This window comes from Taudactylus pleione, unplaced genomic scaffold, assembly GCF_031769625.1.
Source record: "Taudactylus pleione unplaced genomic scaffold, aTauple2 ptg000195l, whole genome shotgun sequence".
NCBI classification, from domain to species: domain Eukaryota; kingdom Metazoa; phylum Chordata; class Amphibia; order Anura; family Myobatrachidae; genus Taudactylus; species Taudactylus pleione.
This window is the reverse complement of record NW_028284597.1, coordinates 6366609-6387714: the sequence shown is the minus strand read 5'-3', so window position 1 is coordinate 6387714 and position 21106 is coordinate 6366609.

Here is a 21106-nt window from a genome sequence, read left to right as displayed (position 1 = left end):
TGAACCTTATGTGTGAATAAGTAATATGTGGGTATTCGGGGTTTGATATAAGGACGGTAGTTATTAATGGGTGAGATTTAAGTGCATAATTTCTCATACACGAAGTGAACATCCAGCAGTGTGGATTGCTGAGGGTTGTAGTTCCACATGCCCTCTGTCAGCAGGCCCCCACCTGTCCTGTGTTCAAAGGAAAAAACCTCTTTTGTTCTCCTAGACTCTTGTGTGAACTGTGAATCAAGCTGTGAAGTTGGGGCTATCCTGTCTGTGTGTGGGGCTAAGACCTGTTTAGGAGTCAGACAAATCCAATTGTGTAGATCAATGCCTGAATTATATTACAATTGCCACAACTATACTTTATCTGCATCCAGGGATTCCCAATTTGTATGTAAAAATACCCATTGTCTATTCTATTTACTTTTACTCAGAAAGCTTGTTTTTCCAGTTGCCCTTGGTAGATTAACAAAAACATTGCCATCTGTTCTTAGCTCCTGAGGTGTAACTTGAATTGACGCTGGTCACAAAATGGTGTCTTGTGATCTCATTTCCAAAATGGAGTCTTGGGGCCATTCGCAAGATGGCGTCGCCGCGATTAAATTTTAAACTGAACTTGTCTCAGCCAATTATTCAGCTTCGACAGGGCGAAAAAAAAAAAAAGTTGGGGGACAAGCTTAAAAACTAACGAAATAGACTCTAGGGGGTCCCCCAAGTATGCCCAAGCTTTTTTTTTGTTTGCAGGTGTTTTGGTGTAGGTGCGTTTTTTAAAAACACACTTTAGTGATTTTTAACAATACTTATACCCATTTTCAGGTGCCACAAATTTGCTGGGACTACTTATTTTTCCCCCAAAATACACTTAAATGCTATTCTTCATCACTTGTGCAAAGAGGATAAATAGCACCTATTGAGACTATTCAAGTACCCCAAATACCTTCAGCAGGGCTATTCGGGGGTATCCATAGTGAACCCCCATGTCAGTGCATCTTTGGGGGGGTCTCAGGCTGATTTCCCCAAATCTGAGAGTACTTTTCGCCGATCTCAGTTTCGCCGGGACGCGGTCTCGCGTCCATTGCAATTGAATAGGGCGAATCGCGGTGACGAGCGCAATACTTTTCCAGAGCCCAATCTGGCGATGGCGGCGAAAACTCCGGCATTCGAAAAGTCCAGGACTATTCGCCGGCAATTGAATATGGCCCTTTGTTGTAAACCAATTAGTTTATTTTTTTGCCAAGTCTCAGATCCACTATTTGTGGACTGACATCCTATGTTTCTAGTACACTGGGGGGAACTTAAGTTAGCCGCGACAATGCGACAACTTAACACGTTAAATGTTCACACCCTTCATGGGTTTTTAATGCTTATCGCGGCCAAATTAAGTTGGTTAAAAAAAAATGTGTACCTAATTAGCAATTAGGGAGGGTGTCCCAGTGGTTCTGAACCAAGTCCTGACATTTTCAGCCCAAAATAGGGGCTTTGCACAACTGTTCACCTACTCAGGAGGTGGTGAAAACTATTCACAGGAAATGCTATGGAGAACTCGCACACGCGAAAAGTCGTTTATTCACGGAAAAGCGGCTTATCACGGCTAATTGAATCCCCCCTGATAGGCTGTACACCCAGGTATATACTATGATAGGTTTTTTTATTCAGATTAATTTTTTTACATTTATAGATAATTTACAATTGTTTTTTGTTTTAATTTATGTGCCTTTCTTGTGTTATGTACCATGAATAAACTTTATTGATTGCTTTTGTATTTGTGCCGGTCTGAATTGTTTTACATAAGCTTATTATTCTTTTCTCTTTTGATGAATCCTGGTACTCAACAAATAATTTCAGTGTAATATTAAATCTAAAAAAAACTATCAAAAGTGATACTAATTGTAATAAGAGGGTAAACAAGACATCTTATACCAAGGTTGAAGTATTTATATAGAGCAGACTGAGAGCACTTCTCCATGCCCAGATGACAGCATTACTGCAATGAGCCTCCAGTATCATCTCTTAACCTTTAAGTGATGGGCAGACACTGTAATGAATTTATGGAGAGGCTTTTGGACACTGGAAGTTTAGGTTTAGAAAACCCTCACGGAGAAGAAAATCCCTGTCTTTATCTCTTGTCTGGACTCCTTCTTGATTGGATCTGCCAGATTTAAAGACGTATTTAATCCACTCCAAAATCAGGATGTTTTATTCACTTAACTGCCTATCCACATTACAAAGGACGTCTATTGCGGGATTACCAGGACCCAAAAATAGAATTCGGGCCACAGGGCGGTGTCTGGTTTGTGAGCCTGAGAGATCTCCACTCCTTTCAGCACTGAAGGGATTAATGCTAATATTTTTATAATGCAGTTTAAAAATCCGCATTTCCGTCTCTCACCCCCCCTTTGCTTTACACTTCTGAGTCAGCATTATCTGGTTCCTCTTCCAAATTGACACCTTATTTCAATATAATTCAAGGCCACATGCAAATATCCAAACACCTTCAGTTCTTAGTCTAATGCACCTAAATCCAATGCATACTTTTCATATCTTTACATATAACTCTTGATATAAGCTGACACAAAGAAAATTACTTTGCCTGAAGCACTGAGCGCTGGCATTATTTAGGAGCTTGTTGTCTGGTTGTCAGTCTCAATTCTCAGTGTTCTTTCTTGTCTCTATCAAAAGTGTAAACCAAGGGGATCTCTTCTTCAGCCTCGATTAACAGTTCCAGCCCTGAGATGAGCTATACTGGTTATACTGTTAGTAGGGAGTGGGAATATGTTGGTTGGGCATGTTGTCTGCTTCCTATTTACTTCCTTTTTTTTTCTTAATAGCCAGTTAATTTTACAAAAAAAATAATTTTCTGTACAAGCTTCAGTACGTAGTAAACAGCTGTGGACACCATTCTGTGCCCTGTATAAAAATACCTGAGTTCCTTTTATAAAGTTCTTCACACTGATCACTGAGTTAAAAGTTGACTAACTGGACAGTTTCGGTGATGGTGCACATGCATTGCTTCGTTAGCCCGGTATTTTTCTATCTAGCAAAAGCTAAATAACAGTTTGAAAATAAAACAACATTTGTAAAATTTCCCTTATATGCAATTTTTGCAGTGCCATTGTGACCAGGCACATTGTGCCCAGGCACCTGGATGAGTGGGATTTTTCTGCTCTCCACCAGCAGAGATGGTGCACAGAATGGACCTTGGCGAGATTGTCACAGGCTAAGATTACTGCTATACGTATGCCAAGATATTCTAACATAATATATTCACTAGATTCCACCTCGATGGTGAGTAAATGCACATGCATATCAATCAGGATTCAGACATTTACAATGTCAACAATCACGTTGACACCACAATGTCGACATTGTTGACACCTGCAGAAAATGTAAATGTTCACAATGTCGACATGCTACACATACTGCAGGGCTAGGGTTAGTCTGCGGCTGCGAAGGGTTAGGGTTAGGCACTGGGGGAAGAGGTAGGGTTAGGCTACTGGACAGAAAAGTTAAGGTTTAGGCACTAGGTGAGGGTAAGGGTTAGGCTCCTGGACAGAAGGGTTCGGGGAAGTCACTGGGGGGAAGGGTTAGGGTTACACTCTGGCGGGAGACTTAGGGGTAGTCTACTGGACAGAAGGGTTAGGCACTGTCGGGAGGGTTAGGTTACTGGACCAAAGAGGTAGGGTTAGGCACTGGGGGGAGGGTTAGGCTACTGGACAGCAGAGTTAGGGTTAGGCACTGGGGAGAGGGTTAGGGTTAGGCTAGTGGACAGAAGGGTTAGGGTTAGGCACTGGATATAGGGTTAGGGTTAGACACTGGCGGGAGGGTTAGGGTTAGGCAACTGGACAGAAGAGTTAGGTTTAGGTACTGGACAGAAGAGTTATGGTTAGGAACTAGGGAGAGGATTAAGGTTAGGCTACTGGACAGAAGAGTTAGGGTTAGGCACTGGGGGGAGGGTTAGGGTCAGGCTACTGGACAGAAGAGTTAGGTTTAGGTACTGGACAGAGGGGTTAGGGTTAGGCACTGGGGAGAGGGTTAGGCTACTGGACAGAAGAGTTAGGGTTAGGCACTGGGGGGAGGGTTAGGCTACTGGACAGAATAGTTAGGGTTAGATACTGGGGGAGGGTTATGGTTAGGCACTGGGGAAAGGGTTAGGGTTAGGCTACTGGACAGAAGAGTTAGGTTTAGGTACTGGACAGAAGAGTTAGGGTTAGGCACTGGGGAGAGGATTAGGGTTAGGCTACTGGACAGAAGAGTTAGGGTTAGGCACTGGGGGGAGGGTTAGGATTAGGCTACTGGACAGAAGAGTTAGGGTTAGGCACTGGGGGGAGGGTTAGGATTAGGCTACTGGACAGAAGAGTTAGGTTTAGGTACTGGACAGAGGAGTTAGGTTAGGCACTGGGGAGAGGGTTAGGGTTAGGCTACTAGACAGAAGAGTTAGGGTTAGGCACTGGGAGGAGGGTCAGGGTTAAGCTACTGGACAGAATAGTTAGAGTTAGGCAGTGGGGGAGATTTAGGGTTAGGCACTGGGTGGAGGGTTAGGGTTAGGCTAATGGACAGAAGAGTTAGGGTTAGGCACTGGCGGGAGGGTTAGGGTTAGGCTACTGGACAGAAGAGTTAGGTTTAAGTACTGGGGGGATTAGGGTTAGACACTGGGGGAAGATTTCTGGGTTAGCCTACTGGACAGAAGAGTTAGGGTAAGGCACTGGGGGGAGGGTTAGGGTTAGCCTACTGGACAGAAGGGTAATGCTGGGTACACACTGGCTGACATAACGGCCATTTAGTTGAACAGGCGATAAGTCTGTGTATGCAATGGATAGTGTATACCAGCGATATGTCTGTGAATTACGTTGTTCACAGACATATTGCATCGGCTGTGCTGCGCAGCAGATGCCCAATATATCTGCACCTGCTGCACGGGCTGGCACTGTATGACCGCTCAATTGGGCGGGCGCATGTAAATGCCCGCCCAGTTGTGATGTTAATCACGATGAATTGGGCAGTCTGTATACAGAACATATGTTCTGCACAGTCCTCAGATATATCGGTCCGGTGTGTACCCACCTTTAGGGTTAGGCACCAGGAGGAGAGGTAGGCACTACCGGGTGGGATGGTTAGGCACTGAGGGAAAGGTTAGGGTTAGACTACTGGACAGAAGGGTTAGGCACCAGGAGGAGAGGTAGGCACTACGGGGTGGGAGGGTTAGGCACTGGGGGGAAGGTTAGGGTTAGGCTACTAGACAGAAGGGTTAGAGTTAGGCAGCAGGAGGAGAGGTAGGTACTACGGAGTTGGATGGTTAGGCACTGGGGGGAAGGTTAGGGTTAGGCTGCTGGACAGAAGAGTTAGGTTTAGGAACCAGGAGGAGAGGTAGACACTATTGGGTGGGAGGGTTAGGCACTGGGAGGATGGTTAGGGTAAGGCTACTGGACAGAAAGGTTAGGGTTAGGCACCAGGAGGAGAAGTAGGCACTATGGGGTGGGAGGGTTAGGCACTGGGGGGATGGTTTGGGTTAGGCTACTAGACAGAAGGGTTAGAGTTAGGCACAGGAGGAGAGGTAGGCACTACAGGGTGGGAGGGTTAGGCACTGGGAGATGGTTAGCGTTAGGCTACTAGACAGAAGGGTTAGAGTTAGGCACAGGAGGAGAGGTAGGCACTACGAGTTGGGAGGGTTAGGCACTGGGGGGAAGGTTAGGGATAGGTTACTGGACAGAAGGGTTAGGGTTAGGCACTGGGGGGAGAGTTCGGGTCTATGTTGTGAAAACGTTTCTATTGGTAAGCAGGTCACGAACACGTTGCTGCACATACAGACTGTGCACATGTACACTGCTCCAAAATAATTCTGAGCAGCAACATATTGAAAATGAATCAGTTCGGCCACATACATATTCAGGTTGTCATACTGAAGGTTGATCATTCTCAGTACGACCACTTTAGACAATGGACCACCTTGTGCATTTTACCACTTCCCCTTATTTCATATTATCTCCATTGCTGCAGAGAGATATATGGAGACAGACCATGCAGCGGTCATCCCATCTCTTAACATAAAGATTCTTGGTGTTCCATAATATTGCTCAATTTTCTGTTTCCACCAGCATCTAAGTCACTGTATTGTGAGACTTTTTCAGGCCTTTATGTATCGTTTGGATTGGGAGGATGTTTAAAAAAAACTTAAATTAGTTGTTATTACTTTTAACGACTTTAACAAAAAACAGCAGGGCGTAATTGGGCTTTATTGCAAGAATTTATCTCCAAAAATAAATGTTTTGTTGATAAACATCCCATACTACAGGTTTTATAATTACAGAGATAAACAAAAAGAACTAACCTGGCGCTTTCTCAAGGGATTAAAAAAAAACAGGGATATATATAGAATGTCCCAGAGAAAAACAGTTGAGCAATAATTATAATTTAGTAATAAGTTTAATAAAAGTAATGTGTGTCTTACAGCAAGTATTTCATATGCACCGCCACCCACCAAGCAAATATCTTTAAAATCCATAATCCATATAAAAAATAATTTTATTACATAAAACCATGGGGTGTTGAGCAAACTCTAATACTTTAAATAAATCGTGCAAGATGTTACACAACAGTGACTGGTTATGTAATACATTCAAAGGGGCACCCTCGTGTCTTATAAAACCAAGATTGTTAATGTAGGATGAAACAAGGAAATCTGGAAGTGTTATATACTGAGTAATTCTTTAAAAAAATAAGATTCTTAGGGCCTGATTCAGACCCACTCGCAAGCGGCTGTCCGCTCGCAAGTGGGTCGATGTTGTGCTCTGCGCATGCGCACGACGGCAGTAGCTCCGTCGTGCGCATGCGCCAGACGCGACGAGCGAAGGACTTTCCTTCGCTCGTTGTGTCTGATCAAAGGGGGCGTGCTGTCGATGTTGATTGACAGCACGCCCCCTTTGGTGGGCGTGCCGGGGTCGTGCATCCCTGACGGGGGCGTTCCCACGGGAACGCCTCCCGTCAGAAGCCGGCCCACTGACATCACTAGTGATGTCAGTGGGAGTGATTTTGGCTCTGATAGAGCCCAAATCACTCCGGGGCTTGCGGTTGAAAACCTCAACCGCAGGCTCCGGCTCGCAGTTTCGATGGTCGCGATGGTCACGACCATCGCGGCCATCAAACTGCACGCTCGTATAGGCTGTGGGTGGTGACCCACAGCTATACGAGCGTCCAGGCGGACGCTCCATTTTTATGGAGGGCGGCCCTCATTCAGAGCATGCGCTCTGCTCAGAGCGTACGACTCTGAATGAGGGCCTTAGTTAACAAAATGTGATACAAGAGGTCAAAAACTGAATTTTCAAAGTATTATCATATGGTGCATACACACGGACAGATTTGTCAGATGAACGATTGAACGATTTGAACGATTTTACCAAAGATTTGAACGATTTGAACAACTGAACGATTTTTGACTGCATTAAAATGAATGGAATCGTCCAAGTCTGACTGCAAACACATCAGATGTCAGATATCGTTATCTGACCATCTGGAACGCGCATCGTTCATCGTCCATTGTTCAGGCATGTCAGATATGTCAGATTTTCCTTCAGATATGAACAATTGAACGATTTTTTAAATCGTTATCGTTCAGATCTGAAGAAAAATCTGACCGTGTGTATGCACCAATAGGAATCTGTACTAAGCGGTCAATTTGAAGCGGTGGAGGAACTAAAGAGTGGTGGGCCCAGGTGCAAGAATATGCTTTGGGCCCTCCTTTGCAGTGCCCCCAGTAGTGGTTCCCCTATGCATTGCCCCCAGTAGTGGTTCCCTTATGCAGTGCCCCCAGTAGTGCCCCATATACAGTGTCCACAGTAGTGGTCTCCCTATGCAGTGCCCCCAGTAGTGCCCCATATACAGTGCCCCCAGTAGTGGTCTCCATATGCAGTTCCCCCAGTAGTGCCCCCAGAAGTGGTCCCCCCCATGCATTGCCCCCAGAAGTAGTCCCCCCTATGCAGTGCCCCCAGTAGTAGTCCCCCCTATGCAGTGCTCCTAGTAGTAGTAGCCCCCCTATGCAATGCTTCCAGTAGTAGTCCCACCTATGCATTGCCCCCAGTATTAATCCCCCCTATGCATTGCCCCCAGTAGTAGTCCCCCCTTTGCAGTGCCCCAGTAGTAATCCCTCTATGCATTGCCCTCAGTAGTAATCCCCCCTATCCATTGACCCCAGTAGTAGTCCCCCCTATGCAGTGCCCCCAGTAGTAATTCCCTTATGCAGTGCCCCCAGTAGTAGCCCCCCTATGCATTGCCCCCAGTAGTAATCCCCCCTATGCACTGCCTCCAGAAGTAGTCCCTCCTATGCATTGCCCCCAGTAGTAATCCCCCCTCTCTTTTGCCCCCAGTAGTAATCCCCCCTATGCATTGCCCCAGTAGTAGTCCGCCGTATGCAGTGCCCCCAGTAGTAGTCCGCCCTATGCCTGTGACGCCAGTAGTAGTCCCCCCTATGCAGCGTTCCTAGTAGTAGTAGCCCCCCTATGCAATGCTTCCAGTAGTAGTAGTCCCACCTATACATTGCCCCCAGTATTAATCCCCACTATGCATTGCCCCCAGTAGTAGTCCCCCCTTTGCAGTGCCCCAGTAGTAATCCCTCTATGCATTGCCCTCAGTAGTAATCCCCCCTATCCATTGACCCCAGTAGTAGTCCCCCCTATGCAGTGCCCCCAGTAGTAGTCCCCCCAATGCATTGCCCCCAGTAGTAGTTCCCCTTATGCAGTGCCCCCAGTAGTAGCCCCCCTATGCATTGCCCCCAGTAGTAATCCCCCCTATGCACTGCCTCCAGTAGTCCCTCCTAAGCATTGCCCCCAGTAGTAATCCCCCCTCTCTATTGCCCCCAGTAGTAATCACCCCTATGCATTGCCCCAGTAGTAGTCCGCCCTATGCAGTGCCCCCAGTAGTAGTGCGCCCTATGCCTGTGACGCCAGTAGCAGTCCCCCCTGTAGAATGCCCCCAGTAACGTCCACCCCCACCGTATAGCGCCCCCAGTAGTGGCCTCCCCCTAAACAGTGCCCCTAGTAGCAACCACCCCCTATACAGTGCCCCCAGTAGCCCCCTATGCTGTTCCAGTTCCTATGCCCCCTTACACACACACACAATAAAAAAAAAATACAACTTACCTGAATCCCCGCTCTTGCCGCAACCACCGCTGTCCGCTCCTCCCGGCCCACTCTTCTGCACTATGGGAGAGACGTCATGACGTCTCTCCCATCACCCTCTGGGGGGTAAGCTGGAAGGCGGAGCTCATCAATCTGTCTGAATCTCATTGGCTGCTATAACAAACATACAGCCGCCGCTGGTGGCTGTGTGTTTGTTACTGTGTAGTGCTGACCCCCCTCACTGCGGTCTGCACTATACTTGCGGGGACACTAGCGGCGGGTGCAGCGCAGGCTATGGGCCCCTGCACCACAGCGGGCCCCGGTGCAAGCCACCGGCAGCACCACCGCTTGTTCCACCACTGCATGAAAGTATATCGGCATCAGCGCTGAAAGAAATACGATTCTTAACCATTTTATTATTACCAGTTACCTGGATTAGCAGTATTGCAGTATTTCCACATTTACTTTTGTAGACTATAACACTGGCCTTGGTCATCAACAAGCATGTTGTAAGAATATATAGAGAGAAGGACATTTTTGCTCAAGCTGGCCACACACTAGACGATTTTCTGCATGATTTTGACGCATCGGAATGATACATTTTTCCAATTCGTGCAGATCGCACAGTTTCCACGAGCGATAACGATTCGATGCGCGGTCCCACGGTTCGTTAGTAGTATTTTCAGATCTTCCCTACTGCAGGAAGAAATGTCAATCTTGTTAGCGACAGATTGACAGATCGTGGAAAACGCATGATATATCGTTAGGTCGTTGGTCAGATTGTACAGTTTTATGCAAGATATCGTTTGTCCAGGACTGCCGGGGAGTTCAAGAGAAATCGGTAACGACATTGCATTGTTCGCGAGTCATTTAGACTAAGTGTGGCCAGCTTAAGTGTGCTACTGTTGTATATTTTCCCTTTGTTGGATGACTTTGCACAGGAGAATGGTCTTTAGGTGCAACTTTAGTCCCATTATCAACACGTACCTCATCACTCTTATCACTGTCCTACAAGAAAACAATGCTATAAGTATACCAAAGGAGAATGAGATGTTTCCCCATATGTTGGATCAGGACCAACTTTCTGAGCTCCGTTCCTTTCCGTCCTTGACTGACCCTTTGTTCACACACTATGTTCTTGGTCATTGATATTTTAGTTATGTCACTCTTAAACAATTCCAATATCATAGTTTCCAGCTTGGGATGGTGGCTGGCCTTTACCATGATGTATGGTTTGCATTCCTTGGGTTGGAAGGTAACTTGGGGCTAATTTAAAATGCTGTGGGAGATGGAAGATTAGCAGCCATGGCACTGTTTGTAATTTAATTACAATATTATAGTATTGTGATTTTATTTGGGTGTTGGGGAGTGTGCTTCTTTGTTACGGTTGGGGGTTCAGGAATTTTTTTTACACTTATGTGGCTGCAGCATGAAAGCTGGATTTAGATTATTTTCATCCTTATCATCGTTGCTTGAAACAACATGTCAGCCCTCCTGATGACTCGATACTGATCTCCTCCAAACCCTATTTATATTTCCCAGTTCACTTTCTAACTGTTCACCCCTTTCCTTTAGTATGTAAGCTCTTGCAGGTAGGCCCCTCCACCCTCTTGTTCTTTCCTAGCACATTCCATGTCACCAGCTCCCTTGTTTCATTCTCCCCTTCTGTGACTCTGGACCTCATTCAGAGTCGGTCGTAGCGGTCGCACGGTCGTACGCCACCGATGTTCGCTAAACTGCGCATGCGTAAAGTTCGCAATGCGCGTGCGCAAACTAGCCGCTACGATCAGAAATTTCTCTCTCCTTGAACACAGCCAGGTCGGTAGTTTGAGTGACAGGATGAGGCGTTTGTGGGTGGTAACAGGGGAAGGTGCTTGAAAACGGGGGAGTGGAGATCCGAACGCAGGCGTGCCTAATTATGCGAACAGCGTTTTATGGGAGTGCATAATTAACAAAGTAGTGTCATGGCACACGTGACATGGGAGGTTTGTACACTGACATGATCGTAGAGCTTAAGAGAGGGTATGGTCAACCTTAAGCTCTACGACCAGTTCCGATGGTTCCCGCTGGTCTCGATTAATCCTTATATGGCCGGAGATGACGTGTAATGTGTACGAGAAGGGGGCGTATTTTTTTGTCTTCCGGCCGCTTCCTCCCCTTGGTCGGCCAGCTAACGATCCGATCTTAGGGATGCAACATGCGAGTGCATCATTTGCATATCCGGCCCCTTTTCCTGTACGACCGTGCGGCCGCAACGACCGACTCTGAATGAGGTCCTCTGACTCTGTTTCCTCACCTACATGTTTGGTACAGGATACAGGATCACTGTGTACAGAATTGTCTAGCCTCTGCATGCTCCTGCTAGGTTCAGTGTCCTTCTCCAGATCCTGCTTTCTGTCCTACCCAGTCTGCTTTGCCAGCATTCACAAATACACACTGCTTTGGTACAACTGAGATTTTTGTCAACCATTATATTTTTGGGGAATGTTGATGAGGATGCACTAGCAGGACATTTCTTTGATTCATTAACACTGACATTAGCATTGCTTCTTTTATTGTACAGTGCACATAGCAATGTAAGGTTGCCTAAAAACATGCATGTATGAAATTTTAATTTACATCTTGGTGGTAATTTTATTTCATTCTGTTTTGTTCACCATTGAACATGGACAACTGTCAACTTTAACCCTTATTTTCGATCTGTGGATGACTAAAACATTGCTATAGTGCAGTCTTGTAATGCAGTCACTAGGACTTAATTGTAACCTCATATGTATTTATTTTTCAAAACATCTAGGACCTGACAAACTGACCTCAACATTCGCAAAAATGCAACTAAATGAAAACAAAAACCTTTATGTAACAATTTGATAAAGTTTAAGATGTTTCATCAGCAACTGAACTGCCAATGTGTGCTCTCCAGTCCATAGAATGATGGCTTTGACTCTTATCTACAAAGGCACCACTTTTGCTCAAGGGAATTTTGTCACTTTTTTGGGGCTAATGTTCTCTTCTTTTTATAAGTCGTCATTCTCTATAAAGTAACTGACAATCAATGCAAAATCGCCAGTTAATATGTTGAAAAAAAAAAAATTGGTTGAGATTGCAATGAAATGACTGTATTTATATCTCAAAGTAAGTATAACTCTGTGACAACTAAAGTGATGTCTTGATCCAGTCAGTTTAAGAAATAAATACAATAATTGTTAATAATAATAATAATAATAATAATAATAATATTAATAATAATAACAGTAATAATAATAATAGTATACTATATACTTAACAATGTGCTAAATAAATATACAGAACAATTGCTTTAGCCGAGGTCATTGTGTTGTAGTGAGGGTGCGAATAACGATTGAACAAATAAATCAGGAGAACAATGCCATGATATCGTTTACACAGTTATGCAGCAAATGAGGTGAATAACACAAGTTTACAGTAGTCTGAGTTAGAGATGTGCGCCGACCTCCGTGTTTTGGTTTTGGATACGTATATATATATATATATATATATTAAAAAAAAAGCTAAAATGACGTCATTTTGAACTGTTAGCATGCAATCCAAAACCCGAGTTTGTTTTTTAACCCTGCATCGGGTGCAGCTGACCTGACAGGGGCCACAGCTGTTCTCGCTCACCTCTCCGCCGCAAGGGGGCACAGGGGCCTGCCCCTCCTAGTGCCTTCCTATCTCTAGGTGCTGTTTGAAACCCTCCTAGTCAGTTTCCCGCCACCTGCGTGGAGTGCAGTAGTGACCTTCCTGGCATTTCAGGCTCATTTGCGCCCGAACTCGTCCGACTTTTGAAGGTACGTATTTCTTTTTATTTTGTCACAATTTTGTGTATTTTGCTCATTTTATGAATGAAAATTACAAAGGTTGTGGGTATTTTGTAGAAATATGTAGGTTTGTCCAGGGTGGCCTCTTCGGCACACGTCGCCCAAACTTGTACTCATGTTTGTGTTGTCTCTTTTTTGCTTCAGATTTTCTCCTGAAATGGCCCGTAAAACCTATGATTCCCTCTTTGTACATCGTAATGAAGGTCACTGATCGCTAAAAGAGCTTTAGAATTGAGTTAATTAGGTGCTAATGACAATTTTATAACAGGCGCCTGTCAGGCGCACTGCGCCCAAACCTGGGAGTCCCAGAGGTGCGCCCGATGCAGGGTTAAATCTGATTTCTGAACTGCAGGAAAATCAAAACTGGGACTTGGCTCAACTCTGTACCCCAAAGTGATTCCGAACTTGGACTCAGTTAGACTTGGAACCCCTAACTTCAGTTGTTGTCGGTTCTCTGAGAATCGGACCCACTTATCTATGGTCTGAACTATTAACAGTGATATTTTTCAGCAGTAACAAGCAGGAATGCTGTTCCTGAACCTCTCTTAACATTGACTTGATCAGGAATGGTGTTCCTAAACCTGTTCTGTATTTGCTAATGCATCTGGGGGAAGGTGAAGTTGAAAGTGTTCCTGAACCTACTGTTCCAGAAATATAGCACTGATTATTAATAATCAATGTCGTGGACACTGACGGAATATTGGCAGTGTGGTCTTCCCAACGTCTCCACACAGCATTAATGGGCTCATACAGTACATCTGCCACTGATTGCCGCAGTTCCCCTTCCTGCAGACGGCAGGTTCGTGAAATCAGGCATATTCAACATTCCAATCCTGACCCAAATATGGATCGCGGATCTGGTCGGATAGGCAGAACTGGGATTCGAGGCCATAGATGTATGGGCCCCATTAGACTGAGCCTCCAACGAGCTGTCGAGATCTCCACTGGGCTCTACTGCTTGAAGGTCTGCCTACTTGGCTCCAGCCCAGTGGCACCTGCTGCTGGACTCATCATGCTGAGCAGCTCCTGGCTCCCAAGTTCCTTAAGCATTTACCAGAGCCAAGAGGAGCACTGCATCTGCTGCAGTCTGCAAAACACAGCTGGAAGTGAGTGGATCTGTCTACAGGAGTTATCCCGTTTTTTAGTGTTGTGGTGTAATAATGTAATCTGTACAATTGTGTTATAACTAATCTGTACTTATTCTGTCTGTCAAGGTCATCTCTGGTTCTCACCAGCTCTCCGTTGCTTCTACAATCACTTAACTGTGTCAGACGGACAGTTATTCCCTAAGGGAGTGTTTATTACTGTAACTTTTCTGCCTAAAATTGTGCTGCTGTCTTATAGGATTGATAACATATGTAAAATAGGAAAAAGGGGGGACTTATGCAATAGCTTAATATTCATACAGGCAAAACCCACTATTTTAGTAGAATGGACTTGTCCTATATGTATGGAAAGTAGCAATTATCCCCAATGAGTGAACAAGTATAGAATTTGAATGTAGCGAGATATTGTTATGTATGAATTAAGGCTCCCATATACTGTGCGATATGCACCTTGTAACGCGGCATCCGACGGACGACATATCAGGCGGTCCCCACACACGGTGCGATCGGGTGTCCGACCGCCCGATATGCCAGAACCCCCTCCCCCACTCGCATAGCGCTGCATGGGATTGTACATTGTATCCCCAGATCAAATGAACCTGCAGAAAGATCTGGAGGAGCGATGTGCGACCCCACAGGAGCGCGCTCTGGGCCTGATTCAGACCCGCTCGTGAGCGCACAGGTCTCCCACCAAAGCGGGGCAGCTGTCGATTGTGATTGACAGCTTGCCCTGTTTTGGAGGCGGACAGGGGGGGTGGGTGGCCAAACGGAGGTGTTCCCGAAGGAACGCCTGCCGTTTGGGGGTGGCCCCACTGACATCACAAGTGATGTCAGTGGGTGAGCTTTCAGCTCTATTATAGCCAAAAGCTCACTGGGGCTTGCGGGAACGAGACCCTACCACAAGGGTCTCGTTGCAAGTCCCGATTATCGCGATGGTCGTGACCATCGCGACCATCACCTGGCCACTCGCTAAAGCTGTGGGTGGTCACCCACAGCTTAGCGAGCGGCCAGGAGGCCGTCTTTAAAAAAAAAACAGAGATGCCTTGATTCAGAGCGAGCGCTCTCAAAGAGCGTCCGGCTCTGAATCAGGCCATATGTCCGATATCATGCCCGTACACGGTATAATATAGCAGCAAAATCGTACCAATCCATCGGATGGGCTGCTATATCGCCCCGTGTATGGGGGCCTTTACTGTTTGGTAATGTTATTATTATTCCAGTATTTGGTTTTTTTGTTTGTTTAGTTTGTTATGGTGTAAATGCTAGGACTGCATAATTAATTCTCACATTTTTATCAGAAGGCATTTAATGTAGTGATGTTGTGTGTGTTTTGTATTTTGTGCATTGTGTTTCTATGATGTGCTTTGCTCTCATTGGCTAGAGCAGTGGTTTCCAAACTTTTTTGAATCACGGCGCCCTAGAGTATCAGCATTTTTTCCACGGCACTTTTTCCTGAGCCAAAAGTTTCTTATTGTCAAATTCAGCCAAAATGTTATTTTTAAGCAAATTGTGCTTATATAATAACCCTTAGTCCGCATATTTCTTGATTGGCAGTCATTAGCACTGGTTTTGCCTATCACAATGACAAAAAAAATTATTTTATTTAGTACTGGATCACCAACCTGAGGCACCCCAGGGTGCCACGGCACACAGTTTGGGAACCACTGGGCTAGATTGTGAAAAAGCCACTATCCTATCAGCCGAGAAGGAGGTGAATTGCCGTTGCCATGTGTATTGATCCCCTATGGGGTATCAATGACCTTCATACATAGCTCATTCATACCCCATGTAGGGTCTATGCATAAGACTGTTATTTTATTTTTAGCACTCTAGACAACTATAGCAAAGTTTCCATGATTATTATATGTGGACAGTCCACTGGCCTGACTTTTGATCAGCTGCATCTAGCAGAACAACAACTGCATTGTCTATGAAGGAGTATTTTTTTTTTAATTACCAATTGGATTTATGGAGAAAAAAAGAAAAATAAGGAGCACAGAAAAGGACAATAAAAATAAAAAAATGAAGAAAGCAGAATAGATTGCAATAGCAATGAGAGGTTTGTGACAATACATGTATTGTACCACCGTGATCCCTTTGAAATAGACTAGAAAAACCGCTAACTCTGGTGAAAACACCCATTTTTGCTTCCTTTAATAGATACACACAACTGTCCTGAGATTTTGGTTGGTTAATTCAGTTTCGACCAAATCAAACTACCATTATACTGAGTGAGTACTTATCATTCCTGATCCTAATGACTCGAATGCTATCTGTTATGGTAAGAACATACTGAGTTGAGTGATGCCCCCGCCAGTGATTGATGTCGCTGACTGTAAACTAAAGGATAGTTCGTATTTTCATCTTCTGCAAGTTTGTTCCACAGAATGGCTTACTACACCATGTAGGGGACAGCTCTCCTTTGATTCAATGTCAACATCTGAAAAGTCGCCATGTGAAATGTTGACATTGTCAGAATACCAACTGATAGGGTTATCTGCCGCCGAGAGGATTAGGGTCAAGTTGCAGGGGGAGAGGTTAGGGTTAGGCTGCATGGGGGGAGGATAGGGTCAGGCACTAGGGAGAGTATAAGGAGTAGGGATTAGTTGCCGACTTCTACGTTTTCCTCCCCGGGAGAAGCCCGAGGAGGAGAAGCAGGTGGGCAGTGTTGGAGGCGGAACCGGACGGTGTGTGTCATTAAACCCCACCCCTGTAATTTCTGCCCACTTGATTAGTAAGTGGACGAAATGCGGGAGAAATGCTGACTATTCCAGGGGTGCGGGCGGTTACCCGAAAATTGGGAGCTTCCTGCAGGGAGGAAGGCAAGTTTGGAGTAGGGGAACAGTTCTTACCAGAACGATGGAGGATTAGAAGTCTGCGCCGGAAGTGACGGTCACATGACAGCCGGGCCCTGGAAGTTGGAGCCGCTACATCCGCCAGGACCAGCTAAGTGGCCATTGGGCCACCAGAGATTCTATCATGTCGAGATACCATCCATGTAGCATGTCGACATGCTGCATGATGACATTTAGACCATGTTGACTCTCTCGTGTTGACCTAATGCACTTCGAACTAACACACCGCATCCCCATTGATGTCATAACTCTGTGTTGTATAGTATATATGGTGTTTTCACTGTTAATTTTATTCCAATTCGATTTATACTCTTCCTAAATGGAAAATTCTAAGCCAGAAAGCATAAGGCCATTACTTCCCTGTTACTTGTTAAGTATAACTGTAACTACCTTATATATTTCACTAACATTAAACTTAAACCTGGAGAATTAAGTTTATTAATGTCTGCCAATATTCAATTGGGGAATAGTAGTGCCGGCTATTAAGGACACACAATTACCACAGACAAAAATGAAGCTTGGCGTTATTAACTATAATAAAAATGTTGAACACTGGGAAATTTTTCATTAAACATAATCTATTTTTTATATTGCTCCAGTTAATCCTAGCATTCTTACCCTGCTTTTCCCCACAGCTATTTCATTTTATTACTGAAGTTTCTTATAAATTGCTCCTAATGTGATCATGATTAAACATTATTCGTAAAGGACAGTGTTATTTCATTAAAAAAAACTATTTTAAAGAGGTATTTTGTGTTTGGATCATCTATAGGTACAAAGAGCAGGCTGTTGTATATTGGTGATCGCTTAATGTAAACATCTTATTGTCTGCTTCTTAAAAAAAGTTGTCCCCAATACTAGGTCCGTTTCCTGCCTTTTCCCAGCTCGCACCACCGCAGGCACAGTGACACATAGCCATTCATCATTGGTGTCAGACCGTCGGCCAATGAATCTGAATCAATTAAATGCTTTCTGATTTGCTGCCAGACGGACTGTTACTGTACTGCGGAGTTCGGGCTTGCAGATGGGATATGATCAAAGTTTCATTTTGTTAAACAGAGTTACTGCCTGAGAGTCGTTATAAATGCAGGTTAGATCAGGTAAGTAATAGGTAGGGACTCGGAGTATGTAATACAGGTGACAGTGAGAGTGGGATGTGTTACACAGGAGAGTAGGAAAGTGTTAGGTATGAGATAGGGAAATGTGTTTTTAGAAGGGGGGAGAGAAGGACTGTGTCTGAAGTGAAGGGGGCAACTGATGTGTTACAGAGGGAAGGGATGGGGTATTAAATGTGTTACAGAGGGGAGTGAAGGACTGTGTCAGAGGTGAGAGGTGCAACTTATGTTTTTAGGCGAGGAATGGGGTACGAAAGGGGGGAGTGTGAAAGACAGTCAGAGGAGAGGGGGGAGACTGATGTGTTAGACGGGATGGATGGGGTAAGAAAGGTGTTACAGAGGGGAGTGAAAGACAGGCAGAGGAGAGGTGGAGAAATTATTTGTTGTAAGGGATGGATGGGGTAAGAAAGGTGTTACAGAGGGGAGTGAAAGACAGGCAGAGGAGAGGTGGGGAAATGATGTGTTAGACGGGATGGATGGGGTAAGAAAGGTGTTACAGAGGGGAGTGAAAGACAGTCAGAGGAGAGGTGGGGAGACTGATGTGTTAGATGGGATGGATGGGGTAAGAAAGGTGTTACAGAGGGGAGTGAAAGACAGGCAGAGGAGAGGTGGGGAAATGATGTGTTATAGGGGAGGGATGGGGTAAGAAAGGTGTTACAGAGGGGAGTGAAGGACTGTGTCAGAGGCAAAGGGGGAGACTGATGTGTTATAGGGAAGGTGTGGAAAAATAAATGTGTTACAAAGCAGAGGGGGACATATTACATAGTAGGGGCACGGCACCCACCTTGAAATGGTGTACTGCTATTTTGCTATAGCCCATATGTTGCACACAAGCACTTTTTAACAATGTAAACAGGTATGACAAAACTGCAAAGCTAAGCTTTATCCTTTCAAGAGTTCTAAGTGTTTTAAATTGTAAGCAAGGCAGGGTTTATTGTGGCCCCTAACCATAAGAACGATGTCTCAGTATGACCCCCAGGGGATGCAGTCAAGATGCCGGCGGATGGGATGCCAGGCGTCAATATACTGATACTGAAATCCCGATGCCCGTCAGAATGTCGACGCCGCCATCCCGAAGAGATCAAGATAAGGAAGTCGGCATCCCAATGGTAAGTATGTGGGTTAGGGCTAGGCCGGGGATGTGGGGGAAAGGTTTAGGGACTTCCCAGGATGGGTTAGGGTTTGGCACCGACCGGGGAGGATTAGAGTTAGGCTGCAGGGAGGGGGGGTTAAAGTTAGGCAACACCTGGGGAGGGTTAGGTTTAGGGTGTGGGAAGGGGGGTTAGGTTTAGGCACCACCAGGGAGAGGTTAGGGTTAGGTACCATTGGGAGAGGGGGAGTGCTAGGCTACTTACCGGCCCCTTTTGGGATCCTGAACATCGGGATGCTGCTGTCAGTCTTCTGACTGGTGGCATCTCGAACGCCAGTCAGTGGTATGTATTCCACCCCCAGACCCTGATAAAAGAACACTAGTGGCGTCAGTGCAAGGTACCAGTCTCAGGACACATAGCATCTGAGAAGATCTTAAAAATATGAAACCTTCTGTAAGTGAGACATACAGTATTCCCAGATAACACATTCATGGTTATTTATTTTGTAAAGTATAAAAACATAGTGTCAGCGGCTGTGACGGGGGAGGCAGTGGGTGATGCCAGGGATAGGGTGACAGGGAGAGGCAGTGGGTGATGCCAGGTAGAGAGTGGAAGGCAGTGGGTGACAGAGGATAATGGGGAGAGACAGTGGGTGATATATAGGGGGGCACTGGGCTGGATGGAAATAGGGCAGTGAGATGGTGGTGGGAGAGGGGAACACTAGGCTGTAGAAGGGTTACACTGGGCTGAATGATGGAGAGACACTGTGACTGGACTGGCTGGGGGGGGTTCTTGCTTAGAGGCAGTTAGATGGAGGCAGTGGGCTGGTTTGTGAGGGAAGGGGGTAGACACTGGGATAGGGGAGTCGGTAAAATGGTGGGAGTGAGAAAGGGATGTGTTATGTGCGATTCTAATATATTTGCCACAGGCACAGTGTGTAAATACAAAATAAAAATACACCTGACCTTACCTATATGGTGGTTTCTCTGCGATGGAGAACCTCTGAAGAAATTGATCCTCCCTGGACAGACGGTGTCTTCATCTGGTATTCACTATTCATGTAGGAAATCCCATTGTCCAGAAGATGCCTGTTTATGTAGGAATATAACTAATGTCATTATCACACGAAACCTGGTCCCCTGCGGCCTCCTGCCCATGTGTCACTCCAGCCTCCTGCTCCGTATCCCATCTATCCCAGTGTCTTTCCAGCTACATGTCCCATGTCGTCTCCTGCTCCCTGTGTCACCTCCAGCCTCCTGCTCCCTGTGTCGCCTCCATATCCCTGCAACATTTCAGCTTCCTGCTCTGTCTCCTCCAGATCCCTGCGCCATTCCAGCTTCCTGCTCCATGTTTCCTTCAGCCTCCTACTTCCTTTGTCACCGCCAGATCCCTGCAACATTCCAGCCTCCTGTCCTGTGTCTCTTCCAGCCTCCTGTCCTGTGTCTCTTCCAGCCTCCTGTCCTGTGTCTCTTCCAGCCTCCTGTCCTGTGTCTCTTCCAGCCTCCTGCTCCCTGTGTCACCTCCTGCCCCATGTCCCGTCCAGCCACCTGTCTCTCCAGCCTCCTGCCCCATATTGCCTCCAGCTCCCTGTGTCATCTCCAGCCTCCTGCCCTAAATCCCCTCTAGCCTCCTGTATCTCTCCTGCCCCCTGCCCTGTGTCACCTCCAGCAGTTTCACTTCCAGCTCGCTGTGTCATTCAAACTTACTACTCCATGCCTTTCTAGTTTTCTGATCCCTGTGTCCGCTATGTGTTGCACTCTAGTGGACTACAAATAAAATTTTACAAAATCTCCCAAATGACAAATCCGCCACTGTACTGTATATATGCATACATGCAGCTCTACAATACCTGAAACTCCGCCAGCATGCCCTCTCTGAACTCAGACTACATGAGAACGCCCTCAGCCCAGTCGTATGTATAGATGTGATCAGTTTGCATATGACTCAGCACAGCCTGTACTTGCGCAAACTTGGTACCGGCACTGCCCACACCGAACACGCA